The sequence below is a fragment of the Empidonax traillii genome, unplaced genomic scaffold (genome assembly GCF_003031625.1).
Source record: "Empidonax traillii isolate 1590-97213 ecotype Southwest subspecies unplaced genomic scaffold, ASM303162v1 scaffold6:size4315531, whole genome shotgun sequence".
NCBI lineage: Eukaryota > Metazoa > Chordata > Aves > Passeriformes > Tyrannidae > Empidonax > Empidonax traillii.
The window spans coordinates 2,436,917-2,443,558 of record NW_020955199.1 but is presented as its reverse complement, the minus strand read 5'-3'; the positions used below and the strand labels follow the sequence as shown (position 1 = coordinate 2,443,558).

General features: G+C 42.3%; 1 long non-coding RNA gene across 1 annotated transcript; it reads left to right on the top strand.

Moving 5' to 3' along the window:
* Positions 1-455: 455 nt before the first annotated feature.
* Positions 456-2,304, top strand: LOC114055737. Its single transcript, XR_003570813.1, has 3 exons — positions 456-592; positions 742-922; positions 2,161-2,304. It is a non-coding gene; the product is annotated as an uncharacterized LOC114055737 (long non-coding RNA).
* The last annotated feature ends 4,338 nt before the right edge of the window (positions 2,305-6,642 follow it).

Here is a 6,642-nt window from a genome sequence, read left to right as displayed (position 1 = left end):
AGGTCTTGAAACCACCAGGGGTATTTTGTGCACAAGAAATGGAAAACTGAGCCTTGCTTTGTAAGAGTACTTTGAATTTAAATGAAATTTGCTTATTATTTTGGTTTAGGAAGCAACATTTGCAGCAGCTGCTGCATATCTGTAAAATCAGGCATTTTTTCCCCCTTCTTTTCAAACTGAAAGGAAAGCAACAAATCCAAACGTCAATAGACTAAAAATATCCAATGTGTATAATGAAAGAGATGAAAGGGGTCAGATGACACACAGATGAGTTTTGCTCAAAAATGTTTAATGGTGAGTAATACCGTATTTCTTTTTCATGTTCTGTGCCTTTCCATCCACATTTCCAGCTAGCCTCTCTCCTCCCGATGCTTGTTTTGTTGCAGCATGTTAAGCCTAGGTTCTGTAGAGGTGGGGTGGTATGGTCCACATCTGTCATAGTGCTGCAGGAGCACGTCAGACCCGTAAAGCACTCGGGAGTTTAGCAGAAGTAATGGTCTCTTAAAGGATGAGAGCTCCTGCAGCACTGAGACTTGAACCAGTTTTAGAAACACTCCCTGTGCTGAGCTGCAGCCCAGCCCTCACAGGCCGGGTAGGACTATTATCTGCCTGTACACCAGAGGGTTGGGTCAAGGACGGATTCTGTGACTTCAGCGGTGCCACAGGAATCCTGTAGTGCAGGCAGGAGCACAGCAAACTTCCTTTTCCTTGCTTCAGTCCTAACCCTGTCTTCATCACCAGATGGACCAGAATTAGCTGTACCCAGGGAGCTTGAGAAATGAAGAAAAGGCCTAGGAATATTGCTCCTCCATTTGCTAACTGGAGTAACCCAGTTCTGAAGAGAGAGGGTCCTGAGTCAGGAGAGGTCAATTCCACAGTGGTGCATTTGCCATGCTGCCCTTTCCTCCACAGCAGAGCAGACGTACTTGGTGCTCAGGGCTTGCCTCCGTGGTTAAACATTTGCCAGGGTACAGGCTCTCCCAGCTCACATTTGCCAGTGTGTCTAGGTTTGGGATAGCTGCTGTTTCCCTATAAGCAGGCAGAAGACTGTTTTAGTTTCTGCCAAGGGCTACTGGCACCTAGACAGAGTTTTACCAGAGCTTACGGAAATGCTTTTAGCTAAAACAAATATTGAACTCAAACCTTCACAGAGTTTGAAACTAATTTTGCATGTGGTTTATGAAGCAGTTTAGCTGATTTGAACCAGCATTACTGCTGAAAAAAGACATTCTGACCCTTCCCTCTCCTGTCACTTCTAATTCCTTCTCTAAGTTGTAGAAGCAAGCTCATTGGGGTGCAGACAAAGCCTTCAAAGCCAAGTGACAGGTTCTTGCTGGATTAGTGAGCTGAACTGGCTGAACATGCAGGTACTAGTGTGAGCCCAAAAGGTTGCAAAGCAAAGGTGAAGAGGGCAGGTCTCCCCTCTTTTAGTGCAACATAGCTTTAGATTAGTTAAAGATACTTGGGAAAAATGGACCATCAAAACTTAGTGTTGAGACTAGAGTGCTAACTTGAGGTATGGCAGAAGTTGGTTAAAGACTCTTCTGTGCCAAGCCAAGCAGAGATTCACACCATATGCCTATGCTTACATACACATATATAATCTCTATTTATCTCTCTCCATTTTTGCCAAAATATTCTGGACTAAAGTAAAAACAGAAAAAGTAAAAACATGAGAAATGCAGAAGCTGCAATAGAGTACCAAACTCTGTTAGCTGTCCTGACTGTACTTACAAATATAAATGCACTCTCACACACCAGCTACTCTCCAAATAAGAGTCGTCAGCATTGGTCAGATTTGTTGATCATCTGCCAGCAGTCTCCCAACAAAATACATGGACTAAGGCTTTGAACTGTGGCTATCATCCAGAAGAGCACCTGCTCCTCTCTGCCGCAAACGTGTAATTACGTTAGCTGCTGCATGCTTATTTTTGTTTACTGTTTCCCACTAACCTCTAACCGTGCTTCTTTTACACGAGACCTTAGATAAAGCTGAACACAGCACTTACTAAGCTGGCAAAATTAGACTCCCTCTTGGAATTAATGTAAAGGGACTCTGCCAGAACAGGATGTACAGGGCTCTTCAGGAATCCGTACCAGAACATGGGCTGGCTTTAGAAAGAATGGCTTATCTTATTTTCCATGTGCCTTGTTTACCAGGACTGTGGATGGACCAAGGCCTTCCTCTCCCAAGACCCTGTCTGCATCATGGGGAGTAATGAAGAGGATTTGTCATTGCCTCCAGCTGCCATTTAAAACTGTCTCTGCTCCCTACAGAAAGCAGCGTAGATGTTTTGCAAAGGTGAATGCCATCAATATGTTTTCCAGTCTGGTTATTTCAACACCTAATTATTCTGTTCCCACTCCCCAAGGTGCTTTATTTACTTGGCTTCTTGGAGCTGGCAATCACAAGTAGGCTTCAGGGAGCAGAGGTTAGGAGGAGCACATCTGGCTTCCCTGATTTGAAACTGTTCCTGCAATTTGGCGCCCTGATGGACTAAAAGCTGAAAGGAAGGACTATAGCTGTTTATGATATAGCAAAGCCACACAGCTTGTGAAATTTGTTCCTCATGCAAGAACATCAACATTTTTTTGACCTGAGACTCTAATTTCAGTTCTTGGCATCTGAGCACTGCACCTTTGATCAACAGTTACTAGCGTATAACATCCTCAACCATTCAACCAGGTCAAGAAACCTCTTGTTTCACATATTTCCTTCTTTTTCACATTCCCACTCTATATTCATCACCATCCTCCTTTCATTTAATTAATAGAAATAACAGGAGATGACAGAGAACATTGAATAAAGTTCCTCTCTCACTTATGGCTATGCTGCAGCCCTCCTTTCTCCACAGGGGTGTCCAGGCCAGTCCCTTAGCCATGTCAACTACTGCATCTCTGCCCATCAGGAATAAGACAGTGCCATCCATGGCTAATGATGGGAAATGTGAGGAGACAACATGTCAACATGTCATCTGAACTTGTGTCTACCATAATATTATGGCTGTGGCTTTAAATACTTTTTACTGTATAACGTGATTTGGACAACATCTCTCATCAACAGTGGGACTGATTCAAACACTAATAAGAGGAAGGACATCCTCACAATTAAGCATGTGTCAGATGAAAACTAAATGGCAGAGGTAGTTTAGTAACCTTGCACCACACCCTGCCTGATGTCAACAGAACACTCAAGAAATCCCTGTTGTTGGCCATGCTAATGGAGGCCCTGCCTGAATTACAAATGTGATCTAGTATGTCTCCAGGTGGGATTTTTAAGTGTTGGGAAGCACCCTCTGGCCCACAGCAGGGAGTCTTCTGCTGGGCAGATACAGGAAACACTTCTATCAACAGAGAAAGCAGAAGTCAGACTCTGTGTGAGACAGCTCTTGGACAATGTTTCCAATGAGCAATTCCAGCTGAATTTCTTAATCCTATTTCAGAATATAGCCCAAATCACTTACACTACAAACTTTCTGTACTTCACTACATTTTCTAGATTTGAAAAAGGCTATTGAATTTACTCGGCAGGTAGGTTTTAAAACTGGAAGTTGCAGAAAGAGGATATAAACAGCTTTTTGTCTTGTCAGAAATGACTATATTTGCATGACCTTACTGCTTCCCAAAATTGTCATTAGCATTGTTTGCACACTTTACTTTCTGAGGTTAACCTCAGCTGGATAAACATGTGGAGCTGTGGGCAGATAACAGCAGTAAAAGGATAGGGAGAGAAATTTAAGCCCTTGAGTAGGACTCAGACTAGGTCTGCAGGACAGTTCCTCCAAGTTACAGTGGGAAATTGGCTTCAGCTTACGCAAAATGTGGCTCTGGGCCTGTTGGATATTAAGAATAAGGTTGCAGTGGCATAAGTGGTCCTTGTAGGGCTAACCACTGTACAAGAACCATAAGCTTCATGCTTACTGTGTATGTGTGAATCCACAAGACTCTAAAGACCTGTTTGGGAAGGTAGTCTTCATTCACTTCTATCTGTTATACAAAAGCACACCCAAGTCATGCGTCTGCTGTGGCAGTCACTATGTAGATGTGTAACAGGGAGTTGTGGCTCCAGATTTATAGTGGATTAAAGGAGTTTTTTCCTATCAGGTTTTGAAACTAATTCTTCTAATGACAGAAACAATTTGCACATTATTTCACTTACCAGTCAAAGTGAACAGTTGGCAGCAGTCTCTATTAATAGCTTATAGAAAATTGCTGCCAAATGTTATGTTTCTCCATTGGACAAAACTTTTCTTTTAGAGATTTTACTGAAGCCACATCCTAAAATCAATTTGGATCAGAGATAAACATGATAAATATTTGCTGAAAACAAGTGGCTTCCAGGACTTTTATAGAAATCAGCTTCACTTCTGTGAATGAAAAAATGGAGTACAATGAACACTAAAAGAAGCAGAATGTTCCCTTTACTGCTTAATGAAGTGGTACTGGGCTTTACACAGCTACAAATGAATGTCAAAGCTGAGTTTAGTGAGATCCCTTTGCGCTTATGGAGTCTGTTCCTGAGCTTACTGGTGGAATGTGAAAGATTGCATTAAGTCAATCACACCATGAAGAAAAGTATAAAGCAGTCGCCCCTCTATTCCCTCCAGTGGATGTGGTATTTTGTATTCACAGGTAAAGCCACAGGAAATTCAGAGATCACATCCACATTGCACAGCTGAATTTTGTTGGAGTTGGGACCATGGTTGAACTGATGGTAGAGAGAGGCCCTGAGATCTTTATCTGGCCACTAACAACAGCCACCCCATCCATTTGTTCTTCTTCCGTGCAACCCTTGGCTCACCAGGTGCCATAGACAGCATTTCCCATGAGTGATGAAGCCCTCTTTCCTGCAGCAAGTAATTTAAAGCAGAAAGGTGGGTCCCATAAGGGAATTGTGAAACTGCTGCACCAACACAGAAGAAGACTGTGCTCTGTTTAAAGAACTAAATATCCTTACTGAAGAAGAATGTATAAAACAAGCCAGCATTTCTCACCTGATATGCTCTTCTTTGGTGGCTGCGGGTGTTCCTATAGCGCTTTCCTAGCCATGATGGTAACAAATAGGATAACTGCATGGTTACGACTGTGGAAGTACTTCTTCCTGTAACACTCCTGAAAGATACTCTCCCTATTTTGCTAAGTACAATCCAACACTGGGTCTTGGAGAATGAATGGCAAATGGGGAGTCATGTGGTGACTTTGTATTCTGTCTTTATATCTGTCCTGTACACCCAAATTGACACCAGTAGACTGGGTTTCATATTTTCCCGGGAAGGCAGCAACAAGTGCTTTGCAAAACACTTCTCAGCTGTGTCTTATTACCTGGGGCAAAATGGTATGGAAATCCTTCTTTTCCCAGTAGCACTTGCAAGCTTCTGGGCCTTGATTCAATTCCTGAAACATACATAGAAACTGTGTTAATCCATCAGTTTAAATATTCATACAGCTGCTTTCTAAACCTCTATAATCAGACTGATACTGCAGGTCATGCCTTAAGCTTCCTCCAGAATCTTTACTGGCACTTGACAACCAGGTGTAGCAGCTGCAAGTGATATTTCCTTCTGACCATAAACAACTGAGGAAATTTATCTCATCCTATCTGATGCTAAGTTGGTTATGGTGACTCACCTCCTTCCATGTTTTCCAGGCTAAGTTGCTACAGTATTCTCCAGCTGCCAACACAATCCCAGGGGTCTGTAGAAAATCTTTATTCAAATTGTTCTAGTTGTAGAGGATGGTGGTTAATTCCTTATGTATAACCAAATCAGTGTCTAATCCTAGCTTTCAAAGCCTTTAATGAAAAACGCCTCCAAGGTAATATCTTTCCTACTGCTTCTGCAGATATGTACCTTAGGAATGATGAAATAATCTACACTATATGTTTAGGAAAGCAGGATCTGCTTCTGTCCTGGGCTTGGCACTGGATTTCACATGCACTGACACATTGCCTTTGGCACAAAATTCCAGACCCGTACCCTCTGTTTTTCCAGTAACAGAATCTTTGGCTTAGCAGTAATTGATTACACTCAACACTTCATAGAATATTTTTTCTCACATTTGCAATCAATAGAAAGAACTAAAAAAAATGCTAAATGCTATAAAGTTATAGTTCTTTTTAGATAAATTTAGTGATAGCAGGATTTGCTGCTGACCTTCTCTTTGCACTCCCTTTGCTCAGCTGATTGCTACATACATTTTGAGTTGTAAGCAGTCCTGTGTAGCGGGTGTGCAAGTGAGACTGATTCATCTTTAGGGAGAAACAGACTAATCAAATTATACTTATCTTTATGGCCAGGCAAAAATAGCAGATTTTGCAATGCAATGAGCAGCTTAGCTCAAAAAGTCAAGCATAAGATGACTCAAAGAGTCATACACACACCATTTTTTAACATCAGCAGTCTAACCCTCTTAATGCAAGAGTTCTCCCCTCTTTCCCATATTTCCCTCACAGAAGTTTTGAACACTACAACTTTACCCTCCCCTCCCTGGGCACAACATGCTGGTGTCTCACACAGCATGCAAATTCCAGTCCTCTTCCCCGTTCCTCCCAATCTGCTGAGGTGCAGCAGAGGCATCCTGACTATACTTCCAACACATAACGCCCAGAGCTTCTGCTGGTTTGTTACACTCAGCTGTGACCTT